The following is a 16005-nucleotide window of genomic DNA, read 5'->3' as shown; positions in this document are numbered from 1 at the left end:
TGCCCCTCACTTTTACAGACCCATGAAATATTCATAACATGGCTTATACGAGACACAGAGAGCCCCCTCCAGTCCCCCCAGGTACAACTCAGGTGTCCATGTGCTTCAGCAACACCGAAATATAGCCATAGTGAAATGAAAAGCAGACTCAGACGCAGACATCAGAAGCAGGTTAGGTTACACATTTCAAAGTCAGCACCCCTTCTGCACATTTAATTAATCCAAGAGGAACTAGTGCAAAGCAGAACTGCCAATGTTTTACAATACTGAAAAGATGACATGTGAACGCTTAGGAGGTACAGTCAAAATTACAAACCAGAGGCAAATTCATGAAATATTTTTATGATTTAAGAAGAATAGCATAAGGGGACATGGACAGACCCCGAGGTAACACCTGAGGAAAACAGGGTGGAATCAATAGAAACAAGGGTATATATTGTTCAGTTGAAGCACATCTACCTACACAAAACTGCTGAATTCACAGATTACTTGCAGAGTTGATTGATTCTTTGACAAACTCTGAAATGGACAGAGGATTAAAAAAAAAAGATAAGCACACACAGTTTAGAATGACAAAAAGTGACAGGTGCATAGAAATGGGCTACACCATTTGTCAATAAAAATAGGACGTGTAGCTCTCTGGTAAGGGATTTTTCCATTCTCAGAAACTGGTATTTTCTACAAATCGGCCATAACTTGGAAAACATCTCGAGCACTTAAGTGAGCCGGGGAGATGCGAGGCACTTTGTCTTTTCAACCCTTTTTGACATCAGTTCTCACTGTAACTGGCTGATACAACCAAAAACTAAGCGTCTTCTCCATATCACAGGAGAAATGACCGAGCAAGGCTTTAGATCCCAGGTAGCATGATCTCAGGGCCTGCACAGTGAAACCTGGGGCGACAGCAGAGTAAGAGGCAAAAGTGCTAAAGCTATGGAAGTCGGAAGGAATTCAATAAACACAAAAGAGATTTTAAAAGTTGTCAAGGGGGAGTCGGGCTGTAGTGCAGCGGGTTAAGCGCAGGTGGCGCAAAGCCCAAGGACCGGTGGAAAAATCCCGGTTCGAGCCCCCACCCCCTGCCCCGGCTCCCCACCTGCAGGGGAGTCACTTCACAAGCGGTGAAGCAGGTCTGCAGGTGTCTGTCTTTCTCTGCCTCTCTCTGTCTTCCCCCCATCTCTCTCCATTTCTCTATGTCCTAGCCAACAAAGACGACAACAATAATAACTACAACAATAAAACAACAAGGGCAACAAAAGAGAATAAATAAATATTTTTTTTAAAAGTTGTCATGGAATTATCCTAATTCTCTTGAGCCTTCATGGAACATATGAATTCAATAGGTATTACATACACACACACTATCTATCTATCTATCTGTATATATATATACACACACACATATATATTATAGTATATAGTATATATACATGACATAGAATATAGAAAAAAGTGGTTTCTAACTCATTTTAGAAAGTCAGTAGAGCTTAGAAACCACAACCAAGAAATACAGTTGGAGTCTCCCAAACAAAAAAATCTTGCAAAATAAAGCACAGAGCAGGTTAAAAGAACAATATACTGTTATCAGGCACAAATGGATAGAAATGTGTTAAAGTCATGAAATATTATCAGAATCTATTGCATCAGTAGTTAACAGAGGAAAAACAATATGGCTCACTCTACAAGTGTCAAAAAAGCATTTCATAAAATTCTAAGTCCACTCCTGGTTTCAGAGTCATACAGGAAAGAGAAATGAATTCTTTGATAGCAATATAAACAACAAGTCATAGCCCTCCCCGTCATCATACTTAACAACAGACAAGAAAGGAGACCAGATTTCTGTTATTGGCAACTGAATGTTTTGGAAGCTCTAGCCAACAGTATAAGACAAGAAAAATAAGGCAGGGATGGATAGCATAACGGTTATGCAAAAAGACTTTCATGTCTGAGGCTACAAAGTCCCAGGTTCAATTCCCCGCACCATCATAAGTCACAGCTGAGCAGTGCTCTGGGAAAAAAAAAAATGGTAGATCAAACTTTTGAAAAGGGTCAAAACGTGTTTTATATAGTTGTGGACCTCACTTTACATAGCAATTCCAAAACATTCGACTGAAAACTTATAGATGACAAGAACTCAATAAGAAAGTCAATCGTAATCAATTACAGTTCTTCCTCACAATAGAAAGCTATCCTTACAATACACTTAATGGCACACGGAACTTGCTGGGTTTGACCCACTGAATATGGGTTCAACTGCAAAATAACGTGGAAACCTCAGTATTAGAAACATCAGAACTCTCAGAGTTAATGTACATTTTCACACAATCCCACAGGGGGGAAACATTGGTAAAAATGTGCTTAAACTCACATCAACACTAAATTCATCTGAGAGGATAAACAAGCGGGGGGGGGGGGGGCAGGAAGATTCTTGCTATCGCACAAGCACACATACCACTGCCAAACCACACCTCAACACCGGGGGGGCACTCATCCAGCAAGAGGCAGATTAATAGCATGAAACCAACCCTTTCCCTGCTCAGGTGCACAAGTTCTCTAGGAAGTATAATTCCTGTCTCCGGGAATCCACTAGAGGAAACTAAGGGGACATATCAAATAAAAAAATGACATGGGACTTATGGACTGGGAGACCCACACAAGGACACTGATTAAGAGGCTTGGGGGGGGGGGGGAGGCAGAGGTGATGGTCCTGAGAAAAAGACAAAACAAAACAAAAACCAACAATGACAGTAAAATGCTTCCAAAAAGAGATGTCTGCAGAAAGACAGTCATTTAAAGAAAACGTTCCTGTGTTCAAACTATAGAAAGATGGGGCAGGGGGCTGGGAGGGGGTACGCCTCATGAAGCAGACAGTACTATGCACAAGGACCCGGGTTCACTTCACGGCTCCCCACCTGCAGGGGTGGGAGGACACTTCAAAAGCGTCGAAGCAGGTTTGCAGGTGTCTGTCTTTCTATCTCCCTCCCCCCTCCCCTCTCAATTTCTCTCTGTCCTTCCAAATAAAATGGTGGCGAAAAGAAGGAAAAAAATGTCTGCCGGAATCAGTGGACAAATCTACAACCCACTGATCAAAAACTCGCCCAACCAATCAAACAAGGTTTCGTAAAGGTGAAGGACAAACAAAAGACAAGGAACTAGGTAGGCATCAGAGAAAAGAAGGGACACAACGGTCCAAGCCCTCTGGCTGTACAGTCAAGCCCTGGCCCTGTTTTCACAACTGTGTAAATCTTCTGGACCGAGGTACAGAAGATCTTGGTGAGCTGAGGCTAAGCTCTGAAAACCCACCACCTCCAGGTGAACCCGCAAAACGTCAAGAGGACGCCTGCACCAAGCAGACAAGAGGCAGAAGGCACGGCGCCATTCCCGACACGGGTTGGGAGGTCAGAAGCATCCTTTGGAAAAGAAAGCAGAGGAAGTGAAGCAGAGGAGGGGAGGCTGAGCCCAGGGGTGGGGACACTTCTCAGAGAGCTCTCGGACTTCCAAATAAGGTGTTATGTATGGTTTCGACAAAGTAAGAATGAAATGAAAAAATGCAACGTGTGGAGCTGAGGATTAAGAGAGAGAGAACCCTGGGAAGATAATGGTCTTAGGGAAATTGAACATGAACAAAAACTGCAAAAAGGTTGTATTGACAGACTGGCAGCAGAAAACCTTGGGCATTTCTAGAGGTACGGACACGTCTTAACTTAGCCCTGAGAAAAGACCAGTGGTGTGGGGAGGGCATGCTATCGGAGAACTCGGCCCCCTGTGGGTGTTTGTTTTGTTTTTGATCGGCTAGGGAATTACTTCTTGACATAGCAACAGCGCAGAATGCATACTCATGTGAGAAGATCAGGAACACAGAAATGAGGAAAACTGAAAACACAAACAGACAGACACACACACAGACACACACACAGACACACACACACATTTAATGACTCCTAGGTAAACACAGAGGGTAGAGATGTGGGCACCAGAAGCTAGCAGTGCTGCACTGAGAGGTAGGACGGTAGGACTCTCTCCTGCTCTGCTCCCTTTTGCTCATTTTTAACATATTGTGAGTATTATTATTATTATTATTATTATTATTATTATTATTATTATTATCAGCATCATTATTATTTTTGATAGACATGCATCCCTTTCATAGTGAGAGAAAGTCACTCTCCGGAATGGCTCCCAGGACATTTTCAGGGCTGACCTCAGTGCCTCTGATGAAAAATGCACGAGGCTTTCTCCATGCCAGACACAGACTAGCAGAAGGCACCTCTCTGCTCCACCCTCAAGCTCCAGCCGTCCAAGGCGACACTGGGGCTCACACAAGAATGAAATGAGCAATGTGGGGGCACAGAGAAAGTGGGAGACCCCTGGACCTGACTCCCTGACTCGTTGTCCTGTTCTCTCTCCTGCTGCCTTCCAGAAAGTTCCATGGCCACATCCTGCCCTCAGAAAAGCAGGGGTAGCCAGGCCTCAGCACCAAGGGGGACAGGGGCACTGCAGGGAACAGCACTTCAGAGCTCAAAGAGGAAAGGCAGGGCTTACCCAGTGAGCTGGGGTCTCCCCCGTCGGTGGTCAGGGGGACAGAAGGGGCCTTGCCTCATGCAGCCGCACCACTGGGCCTCCAGGCCGAACACCTGAGGACACAGGAAGGCAAAGTCACCCAACCTGAGCCCACCTGTGATTTGTTAATTTTAAAGAACAGAGTCGTCACTGTGAACAACGGGCTTCCTCCCTTACGTACCGGGGACTTCACATGCCACCATCTTCATCAGGAACCAGAGACTGAAGCAGGGTAGCTGAGGCCGACTCTGAGGTCCAACGCAGGTGGTGAGAGAACACAACACATTCCGGTTAGTTCCCTCTTGGCGCCTACTCAGGCAGTGAACTCAGAGCTTCCATGTAGCCCTTTCCCTTCATGGATCAAACCTCCAGGAGGAGCCCAGACAGAATGAAAGCACATGCGTGACTCCTGGCACTTTGTGGTAATGGCTTCCATTTCTTTATTTACTTCCTTAACTGATCAAAGTATTTCAGAACGAAGGCATTTCACTCTTCCTCTAAGGATGAGTGCATATACTTGTGGTTTCCTTCACGTGTGGCTTATTGATAGAAAGGTCACCACGGAACTAGACTCTGCTGGGCTCACCCTGAGGCTGACCCGCAAACTAAACGTCCGCCCGTCTCTCGGTGGACCTCAGCGCTTCACAAGTGATCATGTCCTCCGTTCAGATGCATTCCTCGTTCATCATTGGCCCAGACCTACAGGGGACGGTTTTGAGGTGAATGAGTGAGCATTCTGAGAGTTTGGCTCTGTTTTCCAGACAAGGGAAAGATCAAATGACTAGAGGGGACGTTGAAGTCTTTGTAATTAAAATAGAGGGAAATAAAAAGTTGTAGCTTGAATTTCAGTTGTGCTACATTGAGCTCATCATAAATGGCCTGTGTGGCTTTTTCACATCTGAGATTTTTTTTTTGTTACTTTTTTCATTTGTGATGAACTAACTTCCCAAACCAGGAACTGCCTCACTTACGTAGCCTAATGGGTTCCAGTCCTATAAGAAGGCGAAGTATCTTCATGATTGAGAGAGGGTTTAACCATCCGAGGTGCCTCCAACCTATTGGGGGGAGGGACGAATTGCATATTACAGAGGGTAAGGCCTCCCTGCGGGGTGGAGGGGGTCAATGTGGTGAACAGAGCTGTGGATATGACATAATGATTCTGCAAAATGTCTCCAATGCCCGAGGCACTGAAAAGCCCAGGTTCGATCCTCAGCAGCACCATGAGCTACAACTAAGCAGTGTTCTGGTAAAAGTAAATCAACAGGGGGCTAGGCAGTGGCGAACCTGGTTAAGTGCACATAGTACTAAGCGCTAGGAACGGCAGAAGGATCCCGGTTTGAGCCCCCGGCTCCCCACCTGCAGGGGAGTCGCTTCACAGGCGGTGAAGCAGGTCTGCAGGTGTCTATCTTTCTCTCCCCCTCTCTGTCTTCCCCTCCTCTCTCCATTTCTCTCTGTCCTGTCCAATAAAATGGAAAAAAAATGGCCGCCAGGAGCAGTGGATTCTTAGTACTGGCACTGAGCACCAGTGGTAACCCTGGAGGCAAAATAAAATAAAATAAAATAAAATTTGTAGTATAAATAAAATAGATGTAGTAAACTTAAAACTAGCTGGAATAGCTTCTTCATGCATACAGTTTATAGGACCTTCTTATCTCTGACTTTTCTTTTTATTAATTAGTGCATCAAGTTATAACTGAAACCCACAGAGAAAAAGAGGTCGGGCTGTCTTTTTATATTTGTATCTACTTTGCTGCAACTATTCTGGTTTGCTTTCATACTTTTATTGATTCCTAACTGTTTAAATTTTAATTCTCTTTATTTATTCATTGAATAGAGATAGCCCCAAAATTGAGAGGAAGGGGGAGACAGAGAGACAACACCTATAGCACTATTTCTCCACTCACAGAGCTTTCCCCCAGCAAGATGGGGACGGGGGGCCTTGAACCCGGGTCCTTGCGCACTGTAACATGTGCATTCAACCAGGTGCACCACCGCCTGGCGCCTTGATTGATCTCATGTAGGCTCTATACATTGTGTCATTCTAGGGGTCTCCTTTAACACCTGTGTACGTGGATAAGCGATTTCGACTGTGCAGGTCACTGTCTCCCCATCCAGCCTCACTGGCCCTTTTCTGACGTCTGCACTCAAGACCCCAAGTAGAGAACCCCAAGGCAGGCAAGAACCCATCACACCAAACTTATCATAAGGGTCTCGGTCACTAGGGACTGAGGGTCAACCTGAGGGAGCAACCTGCAGGTGGCACGGTAAGTTCTGGCGGTGGGAGGAATATGCATCTTCACAACTCTTCTTCTCATTTGTTTAAGGTTGAGAGGATTTCTTATAAGAAAGAGTCAACGTGTAAAATTCAATCCACTGATGTTTCTCCCCTCGATGCACTTCTTGTACTGTGGCACACTGAATTAAGAGCACACATCACGGGGCACAGGAACCCCAGTACAAGCTCCTCTCTATGTCCCTCTTAGCCTAAGAATTTCTCTCTGTCTCTATCCAAAAAAAATAAACAAAACATATTTTTGGGCCGGGCAGTGGTGCACCTGGGTGCGTGCAGGTATAAACAGTGGACAAGGACCCAGGTTCAACTGCAGGGCGAAAGCTTCACGAGTGGTGAGGCAGTGCTGCAGGGGTCTCTCTGTCTCTCTCTCTATCCCCTCTCAATTTCTCTGTCTCTATCCAATACTAAGTGAAAATATTAAAAATGAATAAATATAAATGTATATATTAAAAAATTATGTGTTTCTCTTCACAAAAAAAGCAAAGGAGAACTCACCACTGAGCCAAGAGGTGCGAGAACATCAATTGCCAGGTGGTGGCGCACCTGGTTGAGTGCACATGTCATAATGCAAAAGGACCTGGGTTCAATCCCCCAGTCCCCACCTGAAGGGGGAAAGCTTCATGAGTGGTGAAGCAGGGCTGCAGGTGTCTCTCTGTTTCTCTTCCTCTCTATCACCCCCCCTTCCCACTTGATTTCTGGCTGTCTCTATTCAATAAATAAATAGAAGTAATAAAATTTCTATAAAAAAAGGAGTTATTAAAAAAAATGGGAGTCGGGCGGTAGCACAGCAGATTAAGTGCACGTGGCACAAAGTGCAAGGACCAGTGTAAGGATCCCGGTTTGAGTCCCTGACGCCCTACAGGAGGTGAAGCAGGTCTGCAGGTCTGTGTCTGTCTTTCTCTCCCCCTGTCTTCCCCTCCTCTCTCCATTTTTCTCTGGCCTATCAACAATGACAACATCATCAATAACAATAACTACAACAACAATTAAAAAAAACAAGGGTAAGAAAAAGGAAAATCAATTTAAAAAAAGAAGAGAGTCTCCTTCTTCTATTTAATAAAAACAAACAAAACAAACATCAATTACTACTCGTTTCCAACCACATGACTTTCCCCAAGAGGGGTAACCCATGTCTTTATGAACTGAATGCCCCCATTTGCTCCCTGAGAAGTGAATGCCACTGTATTAGTCACTCCTATCACCCAGTAGCCAGACTTCCAGACCAGTCCCAGTGCTGGATGCAGAACGCCTCCTTGCCCTTGGTCTTCGGAAATGCAACGAAGACCACTTTGCAATGAAACGCTCAAGTTCTCGGTCTCCATGCACTGCCAAGTGAGTGGTGAGATCAAACCCAGTCCCAGGGCTGTGGAGAGAATCTGGTCTGAGCTGTGTCTCATGACCATGCCCCGGCTGGCCTTGGCACGGGCATGATTTCTCGTTTACTGCTTTCTGTTCAGCCATTAGTGCATTACTTCATGTATAATAATACAGCCCTGGCCCATGAATAGGATAATTGAATATTCCTAGCAGCTGCCTGTAGGGCCATTTCCAAGGCAGAAGTAGATGGGAGGTGCCCTGATTCCCTTTATCCATCATCCTTGACATCTAAATCACCTGTTGTTATTGATGGGCCAAGCTCGTAAATCTTCTTCAATTACTCCTTATCTATTGAGATATTAATTTCCACTTGCTGGTGAAGAGATACACATACTCACGATAGAGAGTAAGAGAGAGAGAGATAGGGAGAGCAGAATACAAGCCCAGATTTCTGAGGTGTCTCGCTAAACACCCCCCCCCCCACACACACACACAAGCATCTCTGTGAAACTGACCATGGCCATGTCTGAAGTCAGCATCATGCTCATGACTGGACTGTGTTTTGTAACTTGCATTGCTTGACAACTCTCACTCGCCCTACTTAAGAGGAGAATGTGGACCGTTACTCAGAAGACAAACACTGAGCTCAAAACTAGGACACAAAGTAAAAGCTAAGGGGGTAAAGAGACCATGATTCTACAAAAGACATTCATGCCTGAGGCTCTGAGGGCCCAGGTTCAATCCCCAGCACCACCACAAAGTAGAGCTGAGCAGGGCTCTGGGGATGGCGGGGGGGGGGGGAGGGGGGAAAGGAAGGAAAAGATAGGAGAGTAAAAGAAAGGGAGAAAGCAAAAAAAAAGAGCCAGCATCAGCACAGAGGACAGGTTCTGAGAAATCCAATAAAAGACAAAGTGGAAACCAGCCCTGATACGCTGTGCTATCACCTTCATTTAGTGGTTATCAATTCATAATAACACTCTGCTACTTTTCTATAAATGAACCGTATGCCACTCTCACAACTGACTTCGAACGCTAAGTTGATTATCACTTCCCAGTGGGCGGTGGTGATCTTTAGTCACAGGGATAATACCCTTATTGCATTGATTACTCATTCCAAATTATATAAGTAATTTTTTTCTTAGCACACGTGTTAACATTTGGAATGAGTCGCTTACATTTTATTGATTCTTCTATGTGAATGTGGTCACAATCCATTAGCCATTAACTTATAAGCACAAGACACACACATATATATAACATCTGCCTAATAGAATTCTTTCCAATAGGATGAACTAAATTTCCACAGCACTGGGACTCAGAGGTCCAGACTCTTCCTAGTAACTGCCAACAGCATGGGTACCACAAGTGGCCACCATTTCCTTCTGCCGTATCTACCTGGATTTTACTATTTAATCACGTCACTGGTAACAGTAAGACTAACACCAGCACTCATTATTCCTGAGTGAGACCCTTAAATACTGCTAACATTTAGAATTATTCAGGGCATGGCATGGCATTCATTATTTAGACTCCAATTGTAGCATACATTGGCCCATGAAAATAATCCTTTAGATGGGTCCTGCAATGAACGCAGCCTAGAATGTTCCTAGCGATGACCACAGACTGCGAGCTCAGACCTACAGGGGTGCAGAGGTTACACAGGCTCCTGTGCTGAATATGGGCCCCAGATCAAACCAGTGGGGTTTACAGTCAACAATATTTATAGACTTTCCCCCTATTTGGCAGGCAAGTACGCTGCCCCTGGGCTGGTTCACCCTGACAACTTTCTCTGTATTTGGGGGCGAATCTCTGCCCTGATCCAGCTTTCTAGTCCTATTTCCACCTCTGACAGCATCTCCCCAGACAATACCTTAGGTCCACCTGCATGTTACCTGTCGAGGTCAGGTAAAAATTAGTAAGGCCCTTTGGAATATATCTAAAATGACTTACTAGCTTTTCCCAAAATGAAGACCTCACGTCTCATCTGCTGTATCTTCTCTTTACTTTCCTGACTATTATTATTACTAGACAACTTGTTCTGTTTTATATCTTACTGCTTTCTCAGCCACAGAGTTGCAGATGCTGCCATGATGCCAACCTGACTTCCCTAGGCAGACAACCTCACCAGTGTGTCCTGGAGCCCCACCTCTCCAGAGCCCCGCCCCATTAAGGGAAGAGAGAGTGGGGCTGGGAGGATGGATCGACCTGCCAATGCTCATGTCCACTGAAAAAGCAACTATAGAAGCCAGACCTTCCACCTTGTGCACCCCATAATGATCCTGGGTCCATACAGGAATTAAGTGTGGAATTACACCCCTCTTATCCTATGTTCGATCATTATTAAATCAATAAAAAAAAAATCTCTCATTTAACTCCCTATCTGTGATTGGATCACGTTTGACCTCAAACAGTTAGCAGTCACACTTAGGAAACACATTCAATTATAAGAAAACACTGATGTCAAGGCAAAAAACATTGACTATCACTCACGCTGATCTCCACGGTTCTCTGTGGTGAAGTCACGGCCGAGCCCAGCTGGGGTGTGTCCATTCTCAGTAGTACAGAGCCCATGAGAGGATAAAAAAAAGTTGTACCACTGTTATTTTACAATCCCGTCAATCGTTATTAAATCGCTAATAGAAAATCTTAAAAAATAAAAGCTTGCTATGATCTGCAATGCTCTCCTTGCATTTGAATCCTTGAACTAGTTAAGTCATTGGAGATAACACTGATTTAAAAAAAAATTAAAAATCTCTTTATTGGGCAATTAATATTTTACATTCCACAGTATATACAATAGTTTGTACATGCATCACATTTCCCAGTTTTCCATATAACAACACAACCCCCACTAGGTCCTCTGTCAGCCTTCTTGGACCTGTATTCTCCCCACCCACCCCACCCCAGAGTCTTTTACTTTGGTGCAATACACCAACTCCAGTTCAGGTTCTACATGTGTTTTCTCTTTTGATCTTTTTTTTCAACTTCTGACTGAGAGTGAGATCATCCCATATTCATCCTTCTGCTTCTGGCTTATTTCACTTAACATGAATTTTTCAAGGTCCATCCAAGATAGGCTGAAAATGGTGAAGTCACCATTTTTTATAGCTGAGTAGTATTCCATTGTAACAATGATTTTATATCTCATAAGCAACAACATTCCCCTAGCCCTGACCACTGATGAGCACATAATCCTCAACTGAAGAAAGAACATCCTGCCCTCTTTATTTCCTAGTGAAAACTTTATATATCTGTGATTGTGAACACTGCACCTAACTGGTCTATATTTATCTACACACTAAACAGTTTTAAAAACCATAAACACTGTGAGTCAGGCGGTAGCGCAGCGGGTTAAGCACACATGGTGCAAAGCGCAAGGACCTGTGTAAGAATCCCACCTGCAGGGGAGTCGCTTCCCAGGCGGTGAAGCAGGTCTGCAGGTGTCTGTCTTTCCCTCCCCCTCTGTCTTCCCCTCCTCTCTCTGTTTCTCTCTGTCCTATCCAACAATGACGACATCAATAACAATTACAACAATAAAACAACAAGGGCAACAAAAGGGAATAAATAAATATATATATTTTTTAAAAGCCAACCATAAACACTGAGGCCTGTCTGGAGCAGGTCTGGGGAGTGACTCCACTGGGGCCTCACTGTGTCAGACAACTATAGGCAGGACTAGAAAAGTAAGGCAACTGGGAGTGAGTTCAGTGGCAGTACAGAGTGCTGACTTTGAAGTGGTTAAGCCCTACGGTCAACAATGTATACCCAAATGGCCCTTGGCAGAAAGAAAAACTGGCAAGTCCCAGCCTTTAATTTTTAGACCCTCACCCACAAGCATCCCCGCCCTAGTCTGCTTCCACTTCAGACGCGTTGAAGAAAAAAAAAAAAAGTAAATAAATAAAGACCCTCACCAAGACAAAAAAAAATTTTTTTTGACCGTAACTTACATTCAAGTCCATACTCCTGAAGGATGCAGCCAAAAGCTCATGGCCATGGAACAATCATCTCAAGTGTGTTCTTTCTGCGTGGAGAGCAGACAGATGATTAGAATATTACACCTTCTGTCCGCTGATCCATCCTTTCACACTTAATTTAGGCTCTCATTAATTTCAAGTGCCTTTCAGTCTCTCTCTAAAAAAACATTTTGAGCTTGCCACTGAAGCAGAGCACGAACATGGCCGACATGAGCAGTCACCTAAGTAGCGACAGGCGTATGCCTCTCATTTGTCATACATGTTATTAGCATGACCATGTACTTTTATAAGCGGACAATATTTCACTTCTTTGATCTCTCGATAGACATGCATTCCCTTGACCAATCTTTGCACATTCCTGAAAACTCTGTAGCTTCCACTTCAACAAAGGCATTACATCAGTCCTGTTTCAAATTGGACCTCAGAGCTTCAGACAAGAAGCCTCCCTGTCTGTGACACTTGCATTGTGAGCCCTCACCTCTGGCCCACTACTGTGTCCAGTTTCTCCTCCCGCCCTGTCACTTCTGTGCAAATCAAATCATGAGTTTGATGATAATCATATAATTCATGATTCATAAGAAATCAGGTTAAAAAATATGACTATTGACCCCGCTCTTTCTATAAAATCAAATTCCGCTGAGTCTAAACATGATTTCACTGGCCTTAAGTCAACAGTTTTTTGATTAGCCAATACAATGTTTCACCTAATATCTGCCATGTGGTCAGGCAAACTTTTAATTCGTTTGATATTTCTTAAGAATATTGTAAATACTAAGAAACAGAGGATCCAGTCAAAGACAGAAACATCAACCTTACTCACAAAACCTGTTTCCATACAGAGGAGTAAAAGGGGCCAGGAGGTGGCACACAGTGTGCAAGGACCCAGGTTCAAATCCCTGGTCCCCACCTGCGGGGGGGTGGGGGTGGGGTCACATCACAAGCAGTGTCTCTCAGTCTCTCTCCCACTCTATCCCCCTTCCCTATCAAACCACATAAATAAAAGGAAGAAGAAGGAGAAAGAAAGAGAAAAGGAAGATGAACAAGGGGAAAGGGAAGGAGAAGGAGAACAAGACCAGCCAAAGCAGAAGTTGACACGGACCCACCATGTCTGAGGACGGACACCCGGAAGTTGACACGGACCCACCATGTCTGAGGACGGACACCCGGAAGAGGGGAGATGAAATAGTGGAACCATCGATCCACTGAGTCAGGATTTCTCCTGTTCACTTGCATGCTCATTCATTTATCATTTTCACTTATTCCCTTTTTCCAACACTAGATGCTGAAAAATCAATTACTTCACGAACAATCACTAGCTGCTCTCGTTTTTATTCAACCATTTAAAGGATTGTTGAAAATCTCTAAAACCTGTCTAGATCATTGCTCTTCTAAGAGCACGAGGATGTCGTAAGTATGACCTCGACACTTTGGACAAAATTTAAACAACTATTAAATGTTAACATCAAATGACTTGTCAGTAACATGTGTCAAGTATTCACCATTGTTCCCAGACTTTAACAGTGCAGTGGAGGCCTTCTGATTAACTACAAAACTGTGTGGGATTGGAGAGGTGGCTCAGAGGGGAGCCTGGGTTCAATCCACAGCCCCACACAAAATGGGAGACCAGCAGGACACCTCTCTCTTTTTAGCACTCCCTAAAAACAGCCAAGAAATCAAAACTACTAATCCAACAATAGAAAGCAATTACTGACAATGCCTTCCAAGTGTGTGATGCATAGAGCTTGAGATCAAAACCAGGGAGAGGCTAATCTCAGCTTGAAAGTAGCTTCCTCCTCGTGAGTCCAAGACAACCAATCATACAAGCTCTCAAAACACAACTGCAATGGAGATAACTTCTATTTTCCTGTGTCTAAACGTGTCAATAATACGGATCCACTTAAAGACACAGGTGTAATCCCACTGGACCTGCATGAGACTCGGCCTCTGTATTTAAGCCACTCTTTGAAGACAGATATAAATGTGTTCGAGTAACAAAACAAATGAGAACATGGAACTGACCTAGAAATAATAAAACTGATCCTTCATCCTAACTAGTGTCTAACTGGCCCTGAACACGAGAGGTGGTCCTTTTACTCTAACGATTTCATAATAAAAAACTAATCAAATTTTAACAGTCAAACTACTAAGTTCAAGATTTAATGGATGCCTAATTCTATGCTCATTGTCTATTTATGGACATTGTTATTGATCTGTTAAAGGCAGGAAGTGTAAATCGAGGCACCCAGATAAGAGCATATGATGTGTACACTTCTGACATCCATCTTACGAACCATTCCAAGTAGTGCGAGAGGTCAGGGTGGGTTGAACATCAGAATCCATATACGTGACAAATTTATCCAGGACTCACACACCACCACAGCTCCAGAGGCTCTCTGCTAGACACTTGAACAGACTCACTGCATTTGTTGTGATGAACTAAGTGAGTCTGGATATTGACAGAAATCAATTCTGAGAAAACACGGTACCAGAATCCGTGAATTCTGTCCGTATGTATGCAGAAACCTAGACTCCTGCAACATCTCTTTCATGAGGGTGACTGCGGTTCTTCTCAACGATGATTCGACAGAGTGATAGACATCACAACTACAGCAAGGCCACAGAACCTCCTGAGGATAGTTACTGTGTTTCATAACAGCAGGTACAACTTTACAAAGCCCAGCCACCACAGGTGAACTTTGACTAGTTCTCATCTGGTTACTGTTTCTGATGCAGAGAAAACAGTATTTTCATCACAGCAGAAGCAGAAACCAACTGGGCGCAGCTGTAAAGCAGATATAGTGACAAGAAGACACTCACCTCCACGTTGATCTGAAATCACATGTGTAACTGCTGGGCTGATTATCTCGTTATGTGAAGGATTATTACAGACTCAACACAATAAAGAAGTAACGTTGAGCAGAGATAAAGAAAAAAGACCAGGTCTACAGCTCTGCCTGTACTATCATGAGTAAAAAAAACCAATATCTTGGGGCCAATCGGTACCTGGTTCAGTGGATGGTTCCCACATTTTCTGAATGGAGAGCCTAGTGATGCATAAACTTTCACTTCACTGTCTTTATTAATTTACACACTGGCTAATTAATTAAGCCATGATGGTTTTCTATTCATAGATATTAAATTCATCAAAAAGTCCACCCAAAACTTATAATGAAAACAAAAAAGGCAGTGGAGCAATAATCATTTATATACTAATCATTACTAATCATCCATGACTCTACCCATCCTTCTCAGAACTAGTCTGGGAATGGCCAAATAGACCATGATTTTAAACGCATAGGTCTGTTGCCTTTTTGACTAATTAAGGAGGAAGGAGATATATTAGTATAATTAGGAAAGAATTTTACCAAGTTTCTCAAATTCTAACAAATATCCACAGTGACAGTGAGAATGAAAGGAAATATTTTCACTAAACAGACCTGGAGTGACATCAAACACTACTGACAACAACGTTCACTACAGATCTCACCTTTTAATAAACACGAGTAAATTCCAGCACATGAATAAACAAAAACAACTTTCATGAAACTCAAAGCAGTGTCCACACACCTCTAGATACGAACATGGGAGAAAGGTAAATATATGCACGATTCTTTAAATCAGGTAAAGAAAGCAAAGACTGAAGACTAAATAAGAATCAGAAAAACAGCTCAAAGAATGCCATCAAAGAAAGGCTCCATGGGTGTCAGGCTGAATCTCAGACTTTCAGACACTGACCCGTCATGGAGGACTCACTCATCTGGCATCCACAGCTCATCACAGATCCATCGGATCCCTTCCCCAGTCACGCTTGCCTGTCACTACGTGAGCCAATCAGCACCGACCTCAAGCCATACAAAGCTCGGC

The 16005-nt window shown here is 43.7% G+C and overlaps 1 long non-coding RNA gene and 1 other non-coding gene across 2 annotated transcripts; both read right to left on the bottom strand.

The window, feature by feature from the left end:
• Positions 1–301: 301 nt before the first annotated feature.
• Positions 302–11558, bottom strand: LOC132535428 (uncharacterized). Its single transcript, XR_009547219.1, has 5 exons — positions 10648–11558; positions 5529–5612; positions 4719–4805; positions 4540–4610; positions 302–519 (listed from the first exon to the last, which is right to left on the bottom strand). It is a non-coding gene; the product is annotated as an uncharacterized LOC132535428 (long non-coding RNA).
• Positions 11559–15849: 4291 nt separating this feature from the next.
• Positions 15850–15926, bottom strand: LOC132535486 (small nucleolar RNA SNORD113/SNORD114 family). The gene has a single exon (XR_009547284.1). It is a non-coding gene; the product is annotated as a small nucleolar RNA SNORD113/SNORD114 family (small nucleolar RNA).
• Positions 15927–16005: the final 79 nt, after the last annotated feature.

This window comes from Erinaceus europaeus, chromosome 22, assembly GCF_950295315.1.
Source record: "Erinaceus europaeus chromosome 22, mEriEur2.1, whole genome shotgun sequence".
In the NCBI taxonomy this organism is placed as follows: Eukaryota; Metazoa; Chordata; class Mammalia; order Eulipotyphla; family Erinaceidae; genus Erinaceus; species Erinaceus europaeus.
Note: the sequence above shows the minus strand (reverse complement) of the source record. Positions and strands in the feature narration are given on the sequence as shown.